Below are 25,267 nucleotides of genomic sequence, written 5' to 3'. Positions count from 1 at the left end.
CCACGCCAGCGCTCAGATGGGTACAATTAAAAGCAGATGCCACTCCGGCTAATGGGGTGTGTGCGGCACTGGAAGGCTGAGTTATACACACACGAGGAGAAAGGGGAAGGAGGGGGGCGGCGGCGGCGGCGATACGATGGGAACCAATGCGAGTGCAGCTACTTTAGTCCTAATCTGGAAGGCTCCCCGCTGCTTCAGATCAGAGGAGGAGGATACGATCCCTGACCCCAAGGGGCTGAAGGCTTGCTGAGGAGCAGAGATACAGGAAAACAGGGCGTGAGGGGAAGGGATGGAGGAATGCGGACTTAACAGCGGTAGCAGAGGATTTTCCGAGTGAGCCTAGGAAATGGAAGCTCAGGTTGAGGGGAGGGGAAAAAATAAAAAATAAACGCCACGAACCACAGCAGGTCATGTGCGCCTGCTGAGGAGAGGAATGAGGAGAAAGAGGAGGCTAAAGGTTGTAACAAAGGAGGAGATGTAAAATAATGGGGAAGGTGGAAAAGGAAAAGAGTCCGAGGGGAGAGATTTGCCGAGGGCTGAGATGCTGGCGGTGAATGAGGTGGAGGAGGAAGCAGTAGCGCTGGTTCCTCTTAGGAGATATTCACGCTCGTAAAAATGATTGCATCTTTGGCGGCGTAATGTTGTTGGTTTAATGAGTGTTTAGGGTGCGTGCGGTGTGGTAAATTTACCTTTAGATCTCACTTGACCTCAGATTTATGAATGATTTAGCAGCTGGGGAGTGTGGAATTATCCTGAGTCTTTAAAGCAGCTATAGTCGATAATGTTTCTAATAACTTAAAGTTATGGATTAAAGTGTGACGGTCTGTTTTCCTGTTGCTGCCACAGCTATTTACCTGTGGGGAGGTGGAGACCAAAAATGGAGGTAAAAGAGTGCAAATATGGAACTTAAACTTCTAAGAGGATCACAAACCTGACTCTAAATGTATGATAATGTTCCTCCATAGAAGCTATATGCCATGTCAGCTGAAAAGGTAATACAGTAAGATGTCTGAGATTGGGTTACGACTTTTTATTTGACATCTGCCTGAGGCTTAATTTTATCTTCACAAACCTTTCACAGACATGGCCTATGTGTGTCTGCCCATCGGCAACATTAAGAACAAGTAGCCACCCTTGGTCACGACTAGACCTTGGTCTTAAAAGGATAGTTGAGCCGGGAATTACTGTGATGGTTGACCCCTGCAAAACAGTAAGACTGTAAAAATAAAAGACACAAGCAAAATTCGTATAAGTTACGCCATCAAATTTTCTCTCTCCAGCCAATGAAGGAAGACCATAGACTGTATAAAGATGGACGGAGGAACTGCTCCTCAAAAGTGAAGCCAAAGCAAGTAGAGCTCCCCCTGGTGACTGGCTGCAGTATAGGTCATAAGCTCCGCCCCCTCCATGTTCGTGACTGGAACTTGGGCCAAAATAAAACTAAAAATACACGTTTTCAAGGATGGTTCCTATCATTTTAGGTAGTTAATATAATGTTGTTACATGTTCTAGTGTCAATTGTTGGATACGTTTCGTTTTTCGTTAGATATTTGACGCTATAGAAACAGGATATGACATAATGGCGACTGTGCAGACTCTGGCTCCAAAGGCCCCTTGTCACTGGGAAAATGGCATCAGTTTGGCGAATGCCAGAAAGTGGAGACACGTTGTCGGTATTTATACAGTCAAGACAGATAGATCGCAGTGGTTTTCACCAACTTTAATAGTTTTTCCCTGGTTCTCGAAGAACAAAATGGTAGGGGTGCATATTGTATGAGAGAAAAGATACCCCCTAGCATTTTCACTTCAAAAGAATGGTTCAGTACTATCTTTACTAGACTTTCCTATCTTTAACAGCAATTGCAACAATTCAAACAGATCCAAAAATAATCTCTCGCTACTGACTCCTGTGCAAACTTTTTCAAAATAAGAGCCTAGTGTGGCCATGGGAGGGGTTGTGACGTTGCCTCTCTTTATCAGTCATCAGGAAAAGCTTCTCCCCTTTGTGGTTCTTGTAGAAATTGCAACAAAGCGAAGAAATTTCTCACTTTCCTTTCTTTCTTTTGCTAACATCAAACTCCCTACCCTGCTAGCTCACCAAAGCAATAACCCTAAAGCCATAGGGGGCCGAGTTTACCAACCCAGAAGGTCATAATCACGGATTATGGTGGATTGTATTCCTAGAATCTGCTACATTCCCTCCGTATAATGATAAAAAAAGAAACTCAGTGATGATCAAAGTATGGCAATGTATGACTGACAACCATGGTTAGCCCACCACTCAAATATGTAATTCTTAAGGTATCATTTCCTCTCATGCTTTACTCAAGCAGCACATGGTCTGTAGGTGTTTGCGAATTCCCTCCACAGAACAAACAATAAATAGCCGGGAGCTCAAATATAAATCCGACATTCCGGTGATAAGTGAGGATGTTGGAAACAGAACACGGTGCCGGGAGGTAAAGAGCTGGAGAGGAGGAGGGAGCGAGGTCGGAAGAGCACCAGTTACCGACCTGGAGGGCAGGTGACTCGTTGCAGACAGAGAGGCGGAAAGAGAAGGGAGAATAAATGCGAAGCTACAAGGAAGTCAAAAAACATTACCTCAAAGTAGAGAAGGGCAAATCGGTGTGAAGAGCAGACAGGGCGTGATGTGTTGGAAGTTTAAAGGTGTGAGGGTGAGAACACAGAGGACAAGACGAGGGGAGCAGGAGAAAGGTGAGATTTTGAACTCCCGGTGCCGTGCCGTCATTGGTGCTCGCGGGAGCAGGAGGAGAATGAGCACGTTTCATTTAAAGTGTTTGCTCCCTCCATGCAGTTCCTCTCTCCGCTGGCAAGATACCATCCAACTGTGCTAACGCCTGGTCTCTTTTTCCCCGAAACAGCTTCTGAATTAAAAGCCACTGGCTAGCTGGAGCATGTCCTCAGCTATTTGGAATGACTTTCGCAGGCCTCTTCTCCCAGTGAGCGAAAACTAATGGTCTGTAACTACTATGCGAACATATAACTGGGCACATACCGCAGTCCGTCGAAACGAGCTCCAAAAGCACAAATAATTATTTTCCTTTGATACTCCATTTTAATCTTTGTGACGGTGCGGGCTTTCGCACCCGGCAAACACAGAGGGGATTTGTGGGCATGCTCACAGGTTGCATGAAAGTAAATTAGGCAGAGAGAGAAAATGGGCTTTCTGCACACTGTGGGTGCCTCAGACGGAAAGGTTAATGGCTTTATGAGATTGCGGTGACATATTATTGCAAACACCTCGGAGCAAACAAATTATTTGATTGTAATATAGCGGAATATGGCAGTTGTTCCGGCCCATTGTTAATGGAACATTAAATCCAGAGACGTGCACAGGGCTGTGGACATGTGTAGGTGCAGACCTATCATGCATGTTTACACTTACATACAGGTCTTTTTCATTGAGCTATTCAGCCAAAACACCAACAGATGTGAATTTCTCCTGGGGGAAAAGAACGTACACCCCTGACCTCAGAAGCTAGCTTTGCCTCCTTTAGCAGTGATGACTTTCAGAGGTGGCAAGTAACGAAGTACAATTACTTCGTTACCGTACTTAAGTAGATTTTCAGGTATCTGTACTTTACTTGAGTATTTCTTTTTCTGACGACTTTTTACTTTTACTCTCTACATTTGTACACAAATATCTGTGCTTTCTACTCCTTACGTGTGAAAAACAGGCTCGTTACTTTTTTAACCTCCACGGACGACAAGACGTAAAAGACGTGACATGATCGGTATGACTAGAGCATCGGACTGGAGGCTTGTTTATCGTTATCCAACAAAGGTTCAAAAAAGGCAACTGGACTTGTAGATTTTTAGAGAAGACGTTTCACCACTCATCCGAGTAGCTTCTTCAGTCCAGTTGCCTTTTTTGAACCTTTGTTGGATATACCATGACCTGGATGACTGAGAACCTTCACAGACTTGTTTATCGTTCAAGCATCAATAGAAGCACTAATACTGAAAGTCCACCTGACCCCACTATTTGAGAACTAGCGGTCTAATATGAAAAAAACAAATTCATGTATGGTGTGGTTTCTGTTGCTATCATTAGCTTTTTGAGGATTTTTTGGAAGCTAGTTTACAATGTTAGCAATGCTATGGAAACACACCGTTTTGATAGTATAGCTAACACTAGCTAGCGGTTTAAAAATAACAACCCAGTAACCCATAATTTATTATTAAAAATTATCCAGATGCTCATGCAGGACATCTGGTCAATTCAGTCTAGATTATTCTGCTATAACTTTTTCATTTTGCAAAATTATCAACAAATGAATTGTTTCATTAATGGCAGAATCATTTTTACTTTTTACTTAAGTACATTTCAGAGCCTGTACTTTCTTACTTTTACTTGAATAAAGGAACTGAATCAGTACTTTTACTTTTACCAGAGTATTTTTTTTACATAAGTATCCGTACTTTTACTTAAGTACAGAATGTGAATATACTTTCGCCACCTCTGATGACTTCTGTGCACAAATGTCCACCAGTTCCACGCCAAATTCCTTCAGATGCAAGAGTTTTGGGGCTTTTTTTTTTGCATGTACTGAAACATTTCATTGGGATTCAACTAGGCCATCCATAACCTCCTCTTTTTGAGCCGTTCTTTGTTGGTTTTGCCAGTTTGCCATGGATAATCCTCAAGCACGTATTGATGCGACAAGTCTTTGTTGAATCAGTGGCCGCAAACTGCCCAGTGGCTAAGGCTGCGAAACAGCCCCCAAAACATTTCCACGGTCATGCTTCACGTTTCGTAGGAGGTCCTTCTGCTGAGAATCCACCATTGGTCGTGACCAAACACGTCAACTGTTACTGTGGTTGAACAAGTCTGTCTAATCGTCTGTCCAGAGGCCAAAAAGCTAGGACGTGGCCCATATATTCATTGATAAACTGTAGTTTTGCGCTCATGTTGACTGCTAAATACAGGTCAGAATTGTGCAACGTCCATCTGATTGTAGGTGCGTGCATCTGACACCGTTAATGAAGTTAAATAACTGAGGTTCAGGAACAGGACCACGCCTCAAACACCCAATTACCCGCACCGGCCTATATAGGTGCACCTAACCTCTCCTCGCCCGTTTGACTCAGTTCTCAAACCCCTCCACCCCAACCCTCTCTGTTCTCTCTTCTCCTTTACAATCTCTTTACAGGGACCAAGAGGTCACCAATGAGCCAACGCCTCCAGAGATATGCCCCCACCGTGAATCTCTCTCCCTGGGTTCCTACGTCCAGTCTTCCAAGGATCATCATCAGTCACTACTTAATTCTCTTTCCCTTCCCCTCGACCCCTCGACCCTTCTGTTCGATCTCCTATCTTTCCCTTCTCTTTAACCTGGTCAAATAAACGTCTTTGAATATCAAGAGGCGTAGTCTTGTTAGTGAACAAACGTTATCTGTAGACAGTTTTTTGCATCAAGCAGTCCGCTGTTGGGATGTATCTGGTAAATCGTCTTGTATTTACATAATGCTTTTCTCACAGAGCTTTACTGTTGAAATGACACATCTACCCACTCATTCACACAAACGCACACACATTCACTCATGTGTTTTTGCCTCACAATCCAGGACCTTGCTCAAGGACACTTCAGGTCCTTGTACCAGGGAGTCAGCCCTCTGGTTCTGCTCTACCTACTCCGGCAAAATTTAGTGGGATGCCCAGTCCCGGGTAAACTGGGAGTTGTACCCATGCCAAATGATTTTCCTTTCCTTTTCTGAAGGACTTAGAGAGCTTTGATCTTGGCATGATGGTACCACACACTTAAAAAGCCAAGAGGATAGCATAGACCCTAGATTTCAGCTTCTGCCCATTGCTCCCTTGACACCTGATCTAGAACCCCAATTCCAGTCCTGATTCAAAGTGCTATAAATGTCAACTTTTCCTAATATGACTGCTCGGTTGTATACTTTATGAAAATAGCAAGAGCTGTTCATTTGTTTCAGTGTATCTCACGTATTTTTAGGCGCCGTTGCAAATAGCGACAATTGCTTCTCAACCCAGTTCCCATGGGATTAAATAGATAATTTTATTCCCCACATAATTGTATGTAAAAATGTTATTCTTGTATGTGCAAAAAATCAGATATAAGTAGCTTGAAGGGGCCCTGGGGCCGCACCAAAGGGGCTTTTGACTGGTTGGTTGTGCAGAGATGTGCAGCAACCAACTACAGCGGTGTTTTATAGAAGCATGTGAAGACATATAAACACCTCAGAGGAATTCTCTGCAGAATAGCAGCTTCAACCTTGCAAACTGGATCTAACACAACACAACATACATCACTGCTTAAAGAGAGAGAGAGAGTGTGTGTGTGTGTGTGTGTGTACGGAGAGAGGGATGGGATGTGTTTTCTCTGTTAAAGGAGAGTGAATGGGACTGTGCCATGATACTACATGTATTCGCTACCACGAATCAATGCAGTCCATCAGTGACAAACCACAAGGAGTTGTGTGAAATGGGCAGTGAGGCGAATGTGTGTGTGGGTGTGGGTGAGTGTGTATATCTCGATGTGGGCTCAGCTGTCAGGTCTCCCTGGCGGGCCATTACCTCTGATGCCTGGATAGGGTCTATCAAGTGTAGGACATCAACATCACCTCTGTACATGCAGACACACACTCACCGGCCCTCTGTCTCCTCACCTTGGCCTGATGGGATATCACAGGGGGAATGTACATGCACCACCAAAGGCAATTTGTCTTGATAGCCGAGATCGTAGCCCCACGGCGGCCTCTCTCCTCCTGCCTCTGCCTCGCCCGCGTCCCTTGAGTAGTTTCCCGAGGTGTCCGAAGGTAAAAAGCAAGACGGGGCTGACACGATGCTTTCGGCTGATTGACGACAGCTTGGGTCCTTACACGAGCGGTGGAGCAGCCTGTTGCTCCGTCTGGGGTTTTGTATCAGGAAGTGTAGGAACAGTAGTGTGTGGATGTTAAGCAGTAACTCTTCTCTCAAATGAGATCTGGATGCTGCATGAGAGCATGCAGGGCGTCATTTGTGTGGCTATCTGGAGGTGGCACTCATTACGCTTCAACGTGAATGACTGCGGATAACGGCGAGATGAGGCAGAAAGTTGTTTTTTTTTTCTTTGGGACGGCGACTGAGGCAGATGTTTGGCTGTGCTACGGCCCTGGTAATAAGACAGACGTGTGGCTGCGCTGCATCCAGAGGAGCAGGTGCTGCCACCGCACTGCCATTACCGCCGGCGCTGATGAGATCAGGGACTCAGGCGTGCTGGATGTTAGACAGTTATTATCCCTTAAAGTAAAATAGAAAATAAATAACAGAGCAAGCCGGTGAAGTCAGCGACCCACCGCAAAAGCCGCCGCAATAGTCCAAAAGGGACTTGTGGTGCTGATTGGCAAGTGAACACCGACCAGGCATAACATTATGACCACCTTCCCAATATTGCGTAGGTCTCCCTTGTGCCTCCAAAGCAGCTGGGACTCATCAGAGAATGGACATGGGTCTTCTGAGGGTGGGTCCTATTGTTTGTGGGATGATCCACAGAGGCCCCTCCCCTCAGATACTTGATCAGTTTGGGATCTAGTGAATTCGGAGGCCAAGTCAACACCTTGTGCTGTTCTTTATGTTTTTTTGAGCTGTTCCTTGACACCGCCAGCAACTCCCCTTTGTAATCAGCGTTATAAACATTAGCCTAACTTGCCTTTATGAAAAGAAATCTGTCGGACATTGTGTTAAAACCTTGGAAAACGCTGGATTCTGTACCTGTGCGTTGTATTGCAGTAATCCACATCTGTCGATTTGCGGGATCTTTGGGAATCCTGTGTTCCCCTTTGCTTGTCCCTGACTATTCCGGCAGCCTGGGGCACAACAGCTGTCGACCATTTTTGGATGTAACTGGTACAAGGACAAGTTAGCTAGCTGCTCGCAGTTGTCAGCCGAATAGTAATTAGAAAAAAAGCGTGCTTTCCTGCCAATATGGCGGTGTTGTGATTGCCGGTGCAGGTACCGGAGCTCTATGGGGTGTATGGGGTGCCTGGTCTGGTCTAAGTGGGTGCTACATCTCCAAGTAACATCCACACTAATGAATGCCAGGTCTAAAAGTTTCCCAGCAGAACATTGAATTGTCACAAGTTGCTCAATGTTATTCAGTTCTCCTGTTCATAATGTTGTGGCTGATCGGTGTACATCCCAATGTTATCGTCTACACATTTGGCACGGTTTTACTGGTGTGGCGTTATTCATCCCTCACAGATTAACATGGTTAGCCATGCAATAGGGATTAGCGTGCTGAAAGGGTAAATTATAGATGAAGAGATGGAGACTGATGAGGTTGGGTGAATGGTGAGGGGATGCAGAAAAGGAAAAGGATGCAGGGTGGGAAAAAATAAAAAATAAATAAATAAATAAAATGGGCTAGTGTCCCTTTAAGGTGCTCTGACGTCATGCTGATGCAGATCTGCCCGGCTGGATGCGAGCGGAGGAGAGGAGGAGAGGAGGAGAGGGATGCCGAGCAAATGAAACTCCTCAGCACTAATTTTTTTGATTTTTTTTTTTTTTTTTTTTGGAGTCCTCTGCGGGAGAAGATGGAGCCCTACCCGTGTTGCACCCTCCGCGCGAGATACCGGATTAACACCCTGATTTTCACCGCTGAGACTGCTGCCGTGGCGTCAGGATAAACGCACGGTAAACACAATTTTTTAATAGAAAAGGCGACCATATTGAGGTCAGGGGGAAAGCGTTGCCAAGGCGACCGGGCTTGCCGTTAAAGAGAGAGAGAGAGAGAGAGAGGACACTGCGGCGCGCGTCACACGCCGGGCACGAGCGCGCTTTTTTATCAACGGTTGCGCACGTGCGCGCGACAGCCAGCCGACGCGGTCACGGAATCCACACAGCAGCAGCAGCAGCAAGCAACGGCAGAGGAAGGAGCATCTTCTCACCGGACTTACCGGAGCACCGCGTTTACCGAGACCTGCTAAGGCTTTCACCGGTGCCCGACGGTGTCTTGGTTCTCTCTGAGGGGATTTATTGTGGATTTATCGACGACGTCCCAGAGAAAAACAACAACAACAAAAAACAAAAAAACAAAAAAACTGAGTAGCTGAGACCACTAGTCAACACAGGTGACACTTCCAGGTTGCCAGATCCGCTAAATTTCCACCCCCCTTTTACTGCAGAAACGTCCGCGTTATCTAGGGGTTGTTTAGTTAAAGGGCCCCCCCGGATAAAAACAAGACATTCTTCTTCTTGAGGCAAACCAGACTGTCAGCCGAGAAATTAATTAATTTATTGCCGAGCTGGAGAAGACGGAGACCGAGCCGAGCTCGTCTGCTCGGATGGGGACTGAGAGGAGACTATGTCGAGCCGTTTGTGGTTTGTAATGCAGTGGAGCAGCTTTATTTGTGGTGTTTAGTCCACTCTGTCACTGGCTCATGTCATGAAGTCGGATTGAAGTACTAACTGCTGTCGGAGGAGGGTACTATTTTTTTTGGAAGATTTATTTTTTTATTATTTTTTTTTTAGAAAAAAAAAAAACAACACTTTTTGAAAAAATTTTTTTTTTTTTGCTTGACTTTTGTCGCGTCCGTGCGGAAGGTTTTCACCAGGAGGCATTCACCAGTGGGGATCTGGCAACCTACCAGCACCCGTGGATCAAAAATTAACAGGTAGGCTGAGGTTTAAATGGCCAATGCTTCACACAAAAAAATGTGTTGCACACGTAAAATATGCGTTAAATAGTCACATTTGATTGTGTTCATGTTGGAGATTTGTTTCTTAACACCCAGAGTGACAAGCAATGGTAAGAAATGAGGATGAAATGTCAGTGAAATGAGTGATTTTTCTTTAATTTTTTTGTTTTTTTTTTGTTTTTCCAATGACCTGCATGTTGCACTTGTCCAAAACATTTCTATAAGAATGCCCTTTCAGCTGCAGTGTGTTGGATTCTGCTGCATGTTTAAGCCTCCTCGCCGCGTGCAGGCAAGGCGAGCTCTTCCCCTGATAACAGAGAAGACGCATCCGCTGTGCCGTTAATGAGGACCTGCACTCGTAGGTCCTCCGGTGAAATGAGACAAACAGAGGCTGCCATTCAGTCCGGCCCGAGCTCCCCTCCTGCGTCCTCCTGCATCATGCACAGTGTGTAGCTTATTAGAGCTTCTCTAGAGGTCAGTGCTCGATCAGTCTGCGCGAACATGCTCCTCTAATTGTGCGTGAACTGGAGAGAGATATATGAATGTATGAGGAATGCATGGGAGCTTTTGCGAGCAAACTAGATTGTGCAGCAGGCAGATGTCTGAAATGATGCGCACACGCTCACAAAAGTCCTCCTTCAACATCTGAATCATCCGTCAACTTCCATGTACTCAAAAGACCCCAGGAAACGCCGTGGCCATGAGAACATATTCCCTTAAATGCTCCCCACACACACACAAGTAAAAGCGCACACACACAGCGAAAAGAATGGGGCGCATTTATATGCTGTGGCTGGTGTTGTGGGGGCATTCGGATCGGCGCGGCCTGCTAGATGATAGAATTCAGCGGGGACAAGAAGACCTCTGTTCTTATCTGCGGCGACGAGAAAAGGGTGAAGGCAAGCCCCGCTCACAGCTCAGCTTCCCCCGCCTGGTTTAGGCAGCTAGCGTGCCCTATATATAGCGAGATAGGGGCATCTCCTCTGTGGGGAGAAAGCGTTTTAATGGAGGCGGCGGCGGTGGCGGGGGGAAACGTGCGGATGTCCCGGCGCTAAATAGATGTTGTCACAGAGGAGTTGTTATTTATCTCGTCGGCGAGCGAGCGGCTGGAAAGTTTGAGGACCCGTGGAGATGAGATGTTTTGGGGGGGGGATAAAGGTGGTGTGCTAGTGCGGTGTGTTGAGAGAAAGGGGGATGCATACACAGATTAGGCATAACATTATGACCACCTTCTTAATATTGTGTAGGTCTCCCTTGTGCCTCCAAAACAGTTGTGACTCATCAGAGAATGGACATGGGCCTTCTGAGGGTGTCCTGTGGTGTCTGGTAACAGGATGTTGTTGGTGAGGGGCCTTTGGGTCCAATGGGTTGAGGGGAGGGGCCTCTGTGGATCATCCTACAGATACTTGATCAGTTTGGGATCTAATGAATTTGGAGGCCAGATCTAAAACCATCTGGTTTGCCTGGTCTGGTCTGGTCTAGGTGGGTGCTACATGTCTAAGGAACATCCACATGAATGAATGCCAGGTCCAAAGGTTTCCCAGAAGAACGTTGCGTCTCCTGCCAGTGGTCATAATGTTGTGGCTGATTGGTGTAGTAGTATTTTGTGACATACCAAAATAAAGGGTGGCTTTGTAAAGGAGGCCACCACTCATTGTTTGCTTATGTGTCGGCGATCATTCGCTCGTTTTTTTTGTGTCTCTTAGCGTCAAAGCCTATGAAACCGTTGCTCAGCGCCATCAGTCCCATCAGTCCCATCAGTCCCATCAGTCCCAAGGTGAAGCAAAGCTGGAGGCAGATGGGACTGAAGTCTTCAAAGCGTGTCGCCGGGGTAGATTGATGTCTCCCAGCGCGGGTCGCTGAGCAGTCAGCAGATGCGGGCCTTTGTGTTGTGACAGGGTGGGATGGAAGTGGCCGTCACACAATCGCACCTTCACGGTCTTTTGACAGTCGTACCTGCATGTCGCTAACTGCTGCTAATTTTATCCATCTGTTTATTTTATTGCGCTTTTTTTTGTCATTTTTTTTTACCGCAGACAAATCGCTGACAGCCGTTCTCCCAGTGGGCGAGGGCGTTTTTTTTCTGACTGTGGCGGCGACAGAAGCCGGTGCTAATTTTAGGCGTTAGCTGCGTTAAAAAAATCATCAGGGGTGCGACGGGCTGACAGGCCGACTGGAGGACTGGGAGGCTCGTCTCGTCGATGGCGGCGAAATGAAATGTTTGTTTAGCAAAGTCGAAATGAATTAGTAAAGTCACATCTGGCTGAACGCGCCGGTCTTCGGGGAGGCGCTGCTGTTCCCGTCTCCCTGCTGCTAGGCGGAGCTAAGCTAATATGTGTCAGTCATCGCTTTGAAGGCAGAGGAAGGTGTTTGCAGTCTCATTTTTATGGATTAGTCTCATAGTTTTTTTTTTTTTTCCCTTTTCAGCTAAGTTGACAAACTGTGACAGTTAGCGGCGGAAAAAATTGACATGCACGTACGTATGAAGGTTTGAGAGCAGCGAGTGAGACAGACACACACCATTTACACCTGATTTATGCAAGTAAAAGAAATACACTCACTCACCAGTTCATTAGGTACACCAGGGAAAAGAAATGCATCTCAGTGCAACACAATCTACGCACAAATGTTGTGCTGTTTGGCATTTGTTTAAAATAACTAAGAGAGCTGGTGATTCAACTGTGTTTGTCATCGTGGAGGCTGCGGTTTGATAAGTACTAATGATTGCATTGTGTTCTTTTGACACATATCTATTTTTTTGACAACCCGATATTAGTCTTTAGTCAGTTTAATGATGTTTAATCCAATCTTACATCCTCCAAAGTGATCACACGGTTGAATCACCTCTGTTCTTACACTGTTTCAATATAAACTTAAAACTGTCACGAAGCTAAGATTTAGTGCAGGACCAATATGGTAGAATTTAAATTCAGTAGTGTACCTAATGAACTTCTATGATTGGTACTTGTTGCTATGGCCACGCATAGACTGTATATAAATATGGACAATGCGCCACCACTTCCTCGCATTGGCCAAACTGCGACTGTTGGATTTGTGTTGGATTATACACTCTACTTGTTTTAATTTTTTTTTTTTTTTTTACAACTCTCACGAGACTGCTTTACGGACCAGTTGGTATGGCAACTGGTAGTCGCCATTGTGTCACATCCTGTTTCTGTAGCGTCAAATAACTAAAACGAAACTTATCCAAAAAAATTGACACTTGAACATGAGTCAGTATTATATTAACTACCTAAAATGACAGAAACCATCCTTGAAAAAAAATTTAAAACATTTTTTTTTGGCCCAACTACCATCCACTAACATGGAGGGGGCGGAGCTTATGACCTATGCTGCAGCCAGACACCAGGGGGAGCTCTACTTGCTTTGGCTTCACTTTTGAGGAGCTGTTCGACCGTCCATATTTACTAAAACAATAAATTCTGCTTCTCCACTTGAAAATAAAGCAGTTTATACTAAATAACTCTTCAAAAGATGGTCTTAATTATATAATAAGACTTCATGATTGGCAACGACATGCAAATTTCTCCACTTAGAGACAGTTCCCCTCTTGGAATCAGTCTTTTACACATGTTTGTTGTCACGTTTAGGTCACTGCTCTCTACTCACCCCCCCCTCCCAAGGATAATAGGCATTTCTGAGACTATATATACTCTGCATGACTCCTTTGTTGCCTGTATTCCTCATTGATGTATTCATTTGTTTCTCGTCGCCATCCGATTGTGGCAGACTCATTCATTTGGCTCAAAGGGAGCCTCGCTGCTTTTCGCGAGAGGAGTGTGTGTCGTTGCCATGGCAGCATCTTTTTTTGGCAGCGCAAAGATTTCGAAAACCTGAAAGTTTAGGTCTTTGTCCGCTCCCGCTAGCTGGCATGTGTGTGTGTGTGTGTGCTCCGGCGCGTCTCTCCGTGTATATTAAGAGCGGCGAAATTAATCAAAGAAAACATCTGACACTGCCGCAGTCGATGCAGCGACGGCGGGTAAAATTTGCTGGAGGCTGCACTTTTTTTTTTTTCTTCCTCATGATAAAGCCCGGTAAACAATGCTCTCTGGTGCCGTGCGGGAGTCCTGACATGAAATCATTAAGAGCAAATATTTTATTGCAATCAAAATGTGCAAGGCTAAGCGTTAGGGATGTCTTGGTTATTCCATTTTCTCTGCAGCCAAGGAGGAAGAAAATAATCTACAAATGCTGGAGGTCCTTAACTCAGTCAGCTTTATACAGTCTTAGCAAATGTGTTACTTGATGATCTGAGTTCATGAAAGATGTATTGTTGAGGGTTGTTTTCTGAGACGAGTACCTCCATCCTCCCGGCTCAGACCGCCTGTCCTGTTGCAGTTCTCTTAGAGAGGTTGGTCTCCCACAGTTCCTCCACAGCGGCCCATCTCTCTCTTCTTTGTCTGCGACTGTTGAATGAGGTCTTTGCTCTCTGGGATGCAAGATGGAGATGAGGACTCAGAGCCATTATTTGTCTCGGCTCCTTCCTTCCTTCCTTTCTCTCTCTCTCTCTCTGCCTCTCTTTGTTTTGAGGTATTTTTCTGCCATTTCGTTTCGTTTCTTCCAAACATTCGTTTCCCTTCCCTCCTCTGTTTTGTCTTCAAACCCCCCGTGTTGTCCGTCAACCTGAATCCAACGCCGGCTGCGTCGTCCCCAGTGGGCTCATTAAGGTTAGATCAAGGTCGAACGCTCTCTCTCTGACACATTTTTTGATCGAAAAAAAATCTGACTGAAATCGCTTCCCGGGTCTTCAGCCCGACACCGGCAGCAACCTTCAAAAATCCCCCTTCCTCCTGCTCCCTGCGAGAGCCCCGGCTGACCACCGGGCAAGATCAAGGAACACATTTACCCGTCTCCTTCCTTCAGAGAGATAAAAGCCGAGACGAAGAAGACACAGAAGACGGAAAAGGAAAACCACCCAGATCGCCCGTCGCTCCCCTCTACAATTCCACATTCGCACTTCCACCTGCGCAGATTAAAATCTCCAAAATTATTTTTAAGGAAATAAATCCGTTCACAATAGAGGTGCAAGGCCACAATGGGATTTCGTTCGTCCGTGTTTGTGTGTCCCGAATAGAAAGCTCAATATAGATTTGATGGAATCAGCGGCAGTGGAGTCAGCAACAGCTGGGATTAAATACATCCTACTTTCTGGCCAATCACGCTGGCTGGCTGTAGTGCAGCTCATCCCTCTGGCGAGCTGGGGGACTTCCCTCGTGTCAACTTTGGTGCATCTATCTGAACTCTGCCTTTGCGCTCCGTTCGTGTCCTTAATACCCCTCTGCAATCATTTATTTGGATTTTACATCCAAATCTCACTGTAACATAACATTGGAGATTAAAACTGCTCTCTGTTCCCCCCCGTGTAAACGCGGCTCTGCGGTGCGTCGCGCCACGTGTCACATTTTCGGCGAAGAAAATTGAGTGAGTTATGGCATCGGCAGCCTCTCAAGGTCAGGGGGGCGGGCCGCATCCGTGCAAGTGCTCTCTAGTAAACCCCTCAGCATTGCAAACAAGCCCCGGGTCAACGGGCAGGTGGAGACGGGCAGGTAGGCAGGCTGCTGTTCCTGCCCTCTTATCCCAGACACATACAGAGAGGAGGAGGAGGAGGAGGAGGAGGAGGAGAGCGTGTGCTCTGAAAGTCAAGTGGCCGCAGATGTCGCAAAGAAAATAGAGCAGAGCGGAGGAAAGCGAGCTGGAGAGCAAATAGGAGGAGGAGGAGGAGGAGGGTGTTTCAGAAGGGACGGCTGTGGAGGAGTAACGCTGCACAGCAGGGAAGAGGAATGCCACCACATTACAACTGCACCGTCTCTATTTTGCACTCTTAACATCTGCTATATGCTACCTCGTCCCCCCGCTGTTGCATACGCGTTAGTATGTGCTGACACACCACCACACATATTAGTATGAGCTGTCAGCTGAAGCCCTAACAACGAGCAGGAGAAGGACCAGTTGAATAGTAATGTTGGCGAAAGGGAGCAGCAGCAGTAGTCACCGTGTTGGCCAACATGCTGAAGTGTTATCACTGTGCACTGTATAATGATGCGGCTTGCTATAAAACACACATATTTCCCTGTCGAGCTCTCACACACACACACACACACACACACACACTGAGCGCGGGTCTCAGTCAGTCAAACATAATGAGCCTCCACGGTGGCATAGCCAGTGGCTGTCCCAAAGTACGGGCCAAGGCCGTTATCCGTTTGATGTCCAACTGTTGACGTAAGTGATGGCGGGCTGCGGCGGTTGGGTTTGAGAAATGGCCAGTGCTTCCAGCTAATGGCGGCACTTGAGGTTGTTGGAGATACCGGCCCCTCTGCTGTCCGTCTCGCAACGGTTACTGAAGCTGAGAGGAGTGTTGCCTTGGGGGGGGGGGGGGGCTGTTTTTTAACGACACGCTCCCTACCTCCTCATTTTATGATACTGGACATAAATCTCTTATTGCGTTAAATCCAGAGACAGGATAGAACTGTAAAAGAGTGTGTATGTAGGTGGGGTACACCCTGGACAGGTCTCCAGTCTATCACAGGGCTAACATAGAGAGACAGACAACCATTCACACTCACACCTACGGCCAATTTAGAATCACCAATGAACCTAATGAGCATGTCTTTGGACGGTGGGAGGAAGCTGGAGTACCTGGAGAGAACCTTCTTGCAGTAAGGCATGAGTGCTAACCACCACACCATTGTGCCACCTGTGTTCGCCACATTGTTCGCTGTAATACAGACTTGCCAGGTCTTGTCTTGGCCCGTCATCCCCAATGCTATTCTCTCCTGTGTGATCCTTCTGGAAAAATAACATTTGCAAACCGACTTTGCATTCGGAAGCCCACAGCAACGAAATCGACGGTCAGACTTACGTAGGGATCTGTTGTCCGTCTTGACCACATCTCCATTGTAGCTTCTACTTGTGACAGTTCTCCTATTTGGGCCTTTTCATTTTCCGGGATGACACCCATGACTGATACAGTCAATTATGGCCATTTGGGAAAAATATGTGTGGGATGTTATGACGTACTGCTTGTCCAGGCATTGGATCATCATCTGGGATTTCTTTCTGCTCTTTGGAGTCCTTCTCAGTAGGTGTTACCGAGACTTTGAACCTTACACCTAACCTTAACCGACACTGGGAACCCTATGCCTGACCATACCCGATAGTTGGAACCCTATATCTGACCATGACTGATTTAAAACAACCCTCTAATGGAGTGGCATAAACTTATATTAAGTTTGCTGTTGTGCTTGGCTCTTTCCGAGGGTCCCTACATCGAATATAATTTGGTATTTGTTTTTCGTTATTTCGATTAATATCGTTCAAATTATTATTTCTTTAGAGAAAAAGGGAGCCAATTTAACAACCCGGGTCTAACTTGTAGACGATAGCTTGTAGAAGGATACAACCTGTGCCTGTGTTTAACCCATTCAGGCCTAAACACTCTTCTGTAAACCCCCTCTCAAAACCTGAGGTTTTTCAGAATATGTCAACACTTAAACCTTAATTTCTCAGGCTCTGTAGCAGATAAAAACATGAGATAAAAAGCATTTGACAGCTTACTTCTTTGGCTTTCAACTTGACTGACTTGCTAGGGCATAATCTTCAAATGCATTTTTTTTAAAAATCAATAAACGCCAAACATTTTTAAAATTTTGAAAATCAGTAAAGATCTATTTTTTCAATTACTTCGTCAATATCACTTCCTTCACTTGAGTCAGCCGTGACGGATCGCTAGCACGGTGTTTAAAATTTTCGACCAAAACATACTCCACGTGTAGGCTTATTTCGACCAATAACAAAGCGTTTTATTAGTCACACGAGTTTAAAAAAAATCCCTAAGCATCACTGTCACTCACCCCAAGAATATTTCAGCCAATCACAGTGCATATAATTGGCCATGTGCCTCGAAAAAGACGACAACGCTCAAAATGACACAGACGCGTTTGCCGGCCTTAATGGTAACTACGCATAGATGCATGATCCGGTCTGAATGGGTTAAGTAACCTTCTCTTTAGGAGGAAGGTTACTTCCTTGTCCCCAAACCTAACCCTAACCCAAAGACGTCGACAGTAGTTTTTTTGTTTTGGATAGCATCCAGATCGGGCTTTGCACGCTTTTTGTAGCTGAATTAATTCCACAAGCTGACGTTTTCCTTCTGTTCCTCGCTCCTTTTCAGGTTGACGTATTTGATGGTGTGGGGAGCTGTTTGGATGGACTGCTAGTTTGCACAAAAAAAGTTGTTGCATGAGGCGTTTGAGCTCCTTCACGATTCATTTCTATGCGCACATCACATGACGGTGCTGAAACGCTACAACCGTGCAGCCCTATCGTTACGGCACACGTGCAAGACCTAAAGTACCGAGCACGCACCCGAACCCTTTTCTACACAAATGGGAAATCCATTTCATGTACTTTCGCCGGCTGTCTAGCTCCAGTTGATGCATAGTTAAGCTGCTGGGCAAAGTCCTGGTGGCAGATGCTAATGAAAACAATAAGCGCGCGGTTACGCAGTGAATTGGGATGTCTATTACTTCGCTGTGTTCAGGTTGTATTTGTGTGTGTGTGTGTGGTGGTTACGACCGAAAATAGAAGCGCGACAGTGATGAATGAGCACCAGAATAGAAGCGCTACACTTTCGCACCCGACGATGCAGAGCAGGCGATGATCGTCACTGTTATTGTCACAACGAGCGAGGAAGACTCCAACCCTCAGGATAAACAGGGACACACACACGTGTGGATGCGGACGCGACAACGGAAGGTTTTTGCTTTTTCCCGAAGAACACACACACACACCTCGGAGCCTCTGGCACGCCTTTGTCCTTTGATTTATTCAAACTACTTTTCCCTTTACGTCCCCAACATTTAAGCATGCGGCGTGTGTATCCTCCATCCTTCACCGAAAACAATGCGTGTTGGTTGAATCATTCATCTGTGACTCCTCACACTGTCTCTCAAGGCTGAAACAATTCCTCTGCTGACAAATGGTTGAAGGAAAGAGGGGCTAAATTTCCAATCTGTGTGGATCACTCCTGGGCCAAACACCCCGCATGAGCGGATTTCCGCAGACTATATTTTCACAGGTTGCAGCTCACAGCGCCAAGAACATAAATGTCAATGTTCTGACTCGTTCCGAAACTTTATTGAGTGCACTTATCTGCTACCCTCAGGCTACGGTATCTTGGCGAAAATGACTCATGTTCCCCGCTCGGTGCCCTTCATACGTCCCCTCTGACTTCCCCCTCTGAATTTACCTTGAGCGTTAGAAAGACGGGATAGAGGTGCAAGGAACTTTTCTCTTTTTCTTTTTGCAGGTTTTCCGGTCGCAGATTTAGGAATTTAGAAGGCAAGAGAGAGGAACAATAGGAATACAGACATGAAAGCACAAAGAGCATGGGGGAGTGATGTATAGGTGGCGTGTATAGAGTCGTACGGATTACCATTAGAGGAAAGATGGGGTCATGTCACCTTAATTAGCCAGGGTTAGGGAGTGTAACCTTGATCACACGGCAGTGCTAACCGCTAATGAGTGGTGAGATTGCTCAGCTGAGATGTACGTCAGCTTCTATAGCCTTCAAACGGCAGAATGTGGCAGGATGGGGTTGGTTCTGCAAAGACCATAGGGGATAAAAAACAACCAGATCTCCCTCTGAGCCGACATGAAACAATCTCTTTTCCGTTTGGGTTTAAACTCCGGGGGGAAATAAGAAAAAGAAAGGGAATAGAAGAAGAGGCCGTCGATTGAGAAGGCTGCAAGTCAGCAGGATTTCCTGGCCACAACCCCCCCTCCCTTTTTTTTTTTTTTTTTTATTAACCGCTTCTTTCTCTCTGTCCTTTTGTGGGGAATAAACACATTTCAAAGCACCCTTTCAACGGAGGACGTGCTTTACATTTTGGAGGACAGAATATAAAGGGGTGGTGTTGCGCGCGGTTGACGTGCTCTTCACACGTTTTTCCGATTCCTCCTGTCGAGATTTAGTCGACAGGTACACATCTGAATTGATTTTCCAAAGGTCTCCGAACCGCGGATTGTGTTCTTGACGTCTTATTTGGCGAGACTTGACGAAAAATCTTGACGAGGTGGGTCCGCTATCGATTCTAGTAGGTGAGCCGGTAGTTCATGATCATCGCTAACGTGAAGACATTTCCATCAGAGAATTATTGGACGGTCCAGGTCAATTTACTTGAGTACACAAGGGAATTTGAATTTCACAATGGGGCCCTCGTCCTCTTCAAGTTGCCAAAATGTCTCAACCTCTCCCGGTGTCACCCTCCTGACCTCCGCCAACTTGCTCTTCCACCCCCGCTTTCTTCCTCGCCAATGGTTGCCGAGGCCCCTGCCCTCTCCATTTTCTCCCCTCTCCACTTAATTAACCCATTGATCAGGACACTCATAAATTAGTCCCCTGGAGAGGCCCTCATAGAGCACTCCTCACTTTCCCTCACACCCCTCACCCTTTCATTGGCCACGCTCTCGCTGAAAAAGTCCCTCGGCCACCCTTAGCTGCTGCGGCGGTAGTGTCATCATCCGAGGCCAAGTGTAATTTTTTAAAAATTCCGGTCAATGCGGCCCCTCGTGGATTTACGCCGCCTTTCCTCGTAGACGGTGAAGGCAGGAGAGGGTACAAAGGATACAAAGAGGAATTGAGCGGAGTACAGATCAGGGAATGGGGGTTTAGGTCAGTTCTGCCCATGTACAACTCCTCAATTCATTATACTCGCATAGCTCAACCTTTTCATGGCACCCCTCTTGTGTCTGTAAATGTTTCCCCCCTCCTTCCTTCCTTCCTTCCTCCCTCCCTTCCGTCTCTCTCTCTCTCTCTCACTTTCTTGCTCTCTGTCTGACCTGTTCTCCAGAGCAGGGTGCCCGGTGCCTACTCAAAGATTTGCCCAATTAGGAGGAGCTCAGAGATCATTATGAAAGGAGTCCTCTCTAACCCTAGCCCCTCGACTCTTAGTCTCTTAACTCCTTTTCCTGTTTACGTCACTAGTAGCCCTTAGCCTTTTCTGCTCTTTCTTTGTTCTTTCCCCCAGCCTCCTTTTATTCCTCCTTTAGCCTCTTCACTCCTTTTTACCCGTTGGTTTTTACTTGTTTCTCCCCTGAATCCACCTGACAGACGTCCCTTTGTCAAACCTCGCTTGACTTCCTCCACGGTTAAATCCTCCTCGCCGACAAACGGGCATTATAGTCATTTCAAAAATGCTTGTTGCATCTGTTGTACCTTTCTGTCACTAAATGAAGGGGGCCTGTGTGTGTTCGACCATTTCCGTCTTCCCCGAAAAACCCGACAATCTTGACATCCACAGTCATTTCGTTCTGTGATGGTGCTTTTCTCACTTTGTTGCACAACTCTCTTGCTGTCATTCCTCGTGCCGGCAACTGACTGCGACGCTGTGAGTGACTTTTCTGAAGGCGCCGTGTTTCTGGTTGCGTCTTATTATCTTAGATGATATCCCATCTCCACCTCCTATATGACGGGACACCTCCACCGTTCGGAGCGACTGCATTCACGGCACTTCCGATTTCCAGCGTGATAGAACAGCACAAGTGCTCAGCGACAATAAAGTGCCCCCGGACGTTTATGTGTGTCTTACCCTATGGTGCGTCACACCCACTGTCAACCTCACCTAAAGGAGCGTTTTTATGAGAGCTCAGCGGATCTGGACTGGGAAAATGTGTAAGGCTACGGTCCGATTTCAGGGCGGGCGGATGGTTTGATTTAAGGGCCCGGTCTCGCTGGCGCATGATTCATTCATACCCTGAAGTCTCCTGCCTGGCCCGCAGCCAGGGATGGGAATTTTCACCGAGCCAAAAGCTACGCATGCACTTGTGGAAGTCAGATAAATATAGAACGCCTTGGCGAACTGCAGAGGGGGAGTGCATATAGAAGCGAAATATTTTCTATTAAGATGTAGCGACAAGAACTTTGTCACAATTAAGCCCTCGCTGGGTAGAAGCTTCTCCGCGCTGAGGGAAATATTACCCACCGCCACAGTGAGCCGGGTTTGCACCTTGGCCGTGAAGCTTACAGCTACACTAGGTGCTCCATCTACACCTTTGGCAGGTACTGACTGGGAGGGAAGCTAGGGAGGCCTCGTATCTTTGCTGCACGGCTCTACCGTGAGGAGTGAGATGCGGCGCTGTGGACCAATTTTGGTGAAGGTCTCGCTGGAGACAGGAGCAGAAGACAAGGGAAGTGACAACTCTAGATGTGCACAGAGGATGGGAAAGAGTCAAGAGAAGACGCTTTCATTTAGCATTTTTGTTTTTTTTCTCCCTCCTAACCTTGACAATCGGCACTTCTTCCTGAAAGGGTGGCTCTCACAATGGTAATAAAATACACAGGAGGTGGCGTCGTCCCTTGTGGCCTTGTGCAAATAATAAAAAAAAGAGGCAAAGACAGTGAAGATTCAAAAGGTACAGAATGCCTGCAGGGCTAAGAAGAGCTGAGCATGCCCAGGGGTGTGATGAATGGATTCCTTTCTGCTCATGTGGTGGGCCTACTGTTGCTAAGGCTTGAGGGAAAAGATTTTGCGGGAAGACATTATTGCCATGTGCGACTTGAGCGATCCAGCTCACGGGGTCATCTGTCTATCCATTTATCAGTCTTTGTGTGTGTGTGCGTGTGTAACAGAAACAGGATTCTTTTTGTCATGGAGGCAGCAGCAGCAGAACGTCTTTGTTTGTGTGGGCTGGTGTTTTTCAGCATATTACGAGAATGAGGCAGAGCGGCGGCGTTTATCACCTGCTGTTAATATCTGGAGGAGTTAGAGGGGCTGGCGTTAAGCGGAGGACAGTTGTTCTCTTTGTCGTCTGGCGACGTTGTGTTGTACGTCGCAGGACTGCTGACTCCGGGCGGGTTCCGTGCCTCGGCGTGTCACGCGCACGCACACATGCAACGCGGGTTTACAGCCGCCGGCACATTCCTCCACAGCCGTCACTGCGGGAGTAAATATGTTTTCGGGAATAATCTGATCTGTCAAGTGCCAACCTTCCCAGCTTGCGAGTCTTCTCCGTACAGCTCTTATAATGCTATTACATTTAGTCTTGTCAAAGCCAGACTTCAAGGTCAGTCACGACGGACAGGGATTTAGAGTTGGAAGCTGAGCGGAGAACAAGTTAAACACGGTGGTTTTGTGTATTGGAGTAAAACGGGTCCCGAGGGTTCGACAAAGCAAGGTCAGCCGGAACGCCACATTGAGGGAAGGCGTAGGACGGATACACAATTAAACGCCACCCCAACTTTATCAAATGTAGCACCTGCCAGCCCCTCGGACAACATGTTTAGATGCATAAAGTCATACGGCAGAAGCAATTTTTCACTACAACACTATGAGTGACGTTTGTTTAAGCTTGATTCTCAGGATAACGCAACTTGCTTCGTGTCGACCAATGCTCAGCGCTGCAAACTGGATCGTTTTGTGCTGAATTTCCCCCACAAGGATGATTTTATTATTCTAACACAACTGCATTTGCAGAATATATTTAGTGGTTTGGAATCCGACCAGAAGACAAAGCGCTGTGTGGCCCCTCGTTGAAACTTTTAGGAGTGCAAGCAGAAAATTTCGAGTCTTGCAGTAAAGCAACCTATGGCACAACATTATTTACTTTTTTGCCTACGTTTTAAATGTATTACGGACAAAAGCAATGAATAGACTTACGGAAAATGCAGTTTTTATTTTAAATTCATAGGGAGAGGGTCAGAGGCACGACTGTCTTTGCATTACAAGAACCGCAGCTTAGCAAATACACTGTACATTTATATATGCAAATACAGAATGAGGTCAGTACATAAAACATTAAAAACACTAAAAAACTAAACTTATATATATATATTCACTGTGTATTGAGACTGTAAAGGCAGCATTATAGTAACTTATAGTAAAGTAGATGCCTCCAACTAGAGAGGTTACTAATAAATTGTCAAAGCCAGACTTTTTAATGCACCGCTTCATGCAAAGAAACCAGTGCAGACCAGATACGTAAATGTGACCTTTAAAAAGTTCTACGTACTGCACCTGTGTACAACTCTCCCAGGAAAAAAACTATGAAGGGCTTATATCCACTAAGGCCCGAGTTCAGATGTGACCTATGGAGTGTCTGGCATGAAAAGACTTTGTGACGCACGGCTCTCGAAAAAACCCGCCCCCCCTTCCACCTACTGTACCTTAATCCCCGTCATTATCCTCAACCTGGAAGCAGTGAAGTGGTGGTAAATTATGACTTGCAGTCAGTCATCATCATAAAGCTCTGTTCAGCCGACGCCACCCTCACAAGCCCCAGATGTAAGTACCCGCCGTCGGAGCGAGGGGAAGGGCTTTTTCATCGCTCTCTCGTGTCTTTCTCGGTGCATCTGAGAATATCCAACTTTCAAAGGTCTGCAGCATGTGATATGTATATTTTTCACTTCTTTTTTTTTGCTTTAAAACATATTGAAACTACCTAAACCATCACACATCAACCATGTGCCCAATGCAGCTTTCTAAACGGCTGATTTTAATTGGTTAGTTTTCAAGTCTGACCAAACGTAAGCACAAAAATTAGTCTCTAGGAACGTCTTGCTTTGTTACTTGTAATATGGGTTTCTGGTTATTCTGTCCATTTAACTCAATCCTTCTGCACATGCCTGAGTTTTTGTAATTTAAATGGGTCATTGATCATTTGCATTCGGATACAAGAATACGCCCGATCGAAGCGAACACCCCGCGGGTCGTGCTCTCACACACTTTCCAAACAGTGATACTCTCTCAGAATTTCCACCAGACTGCCCTTTGGGAACACGCATAGTTTCCTGGTGACACAAATTCAGCCCGGCACGCACGACATGGACTCCCTCGCCAGTCTGTTTGGGGGAAATGAATGCATTCAAATACAACAGTTCTGCAGCTTTTATGACCATTTTAATATTGTTTTACGTTGAATCGGAGTCAGAAAGGCAGTAAATCAACTGTAGGATCAATTTAGGGGATGTAGTCTGTGGTGCTGTTGAACTGGATTGAATTAAACCCTAAGGTATTTCTGCTATTTAGCCTAGCCCTAGACCAGGGGTGTCAAACTCAGCCCAGTTTGATCTCAAGCTGGCCGAACCTGTACGATAACAGGATAATAACCTGTAAGTAACAACAACTCCAGACATTTTCCATTTGTTTTAGTTAGGGATGCGCGATAACTTAAAAAAAAAAAAAACGATATCGATAACCGATAACTTTCCGCTTCCAAAGGCCGATACCGATAACCGATAACATACCTGAGGATGAGGAAGACTAATGAGCAAAAGTCGCACTGGCGTCCTCATACGAATCGATGGCTATGTTTCAAATGACTTTTCATGTTCGAGGTATTAAAGCTGGCGCTGATTTTTCCACCTCGTGGCACTTTCTTTAAACATTTATTACAAACAGCCAGAGAAGTGTCATCCTCGGAAACTTTGAAAAAGTCCCACACCACCGCCGCCGCCGCCATGTTGTTTGTTTACAAACGTATGCACGTTGTGCTGCATTCAAGTGGCGACGGAAGTTCCCCGTTCCCGATTTGAGAGTTGTTTTTCCGGCCTTTTATGTTTCTGTGGTTTATGTGTAACATC

Source organism: Chelon labrosus, assembly GCF_963514085.1.
Source record: "Chelon labrosus genome assembly, chromosome: 1".
Lineage (NCBI taxonomy): Eukaryota > Metazoa > Chordata > Actinopteri > Mugiliformes > Mugilidae > Chelon > Chelon labrosus.
This window is presented reverse-complemented; position numbering follows the sequence as displayed.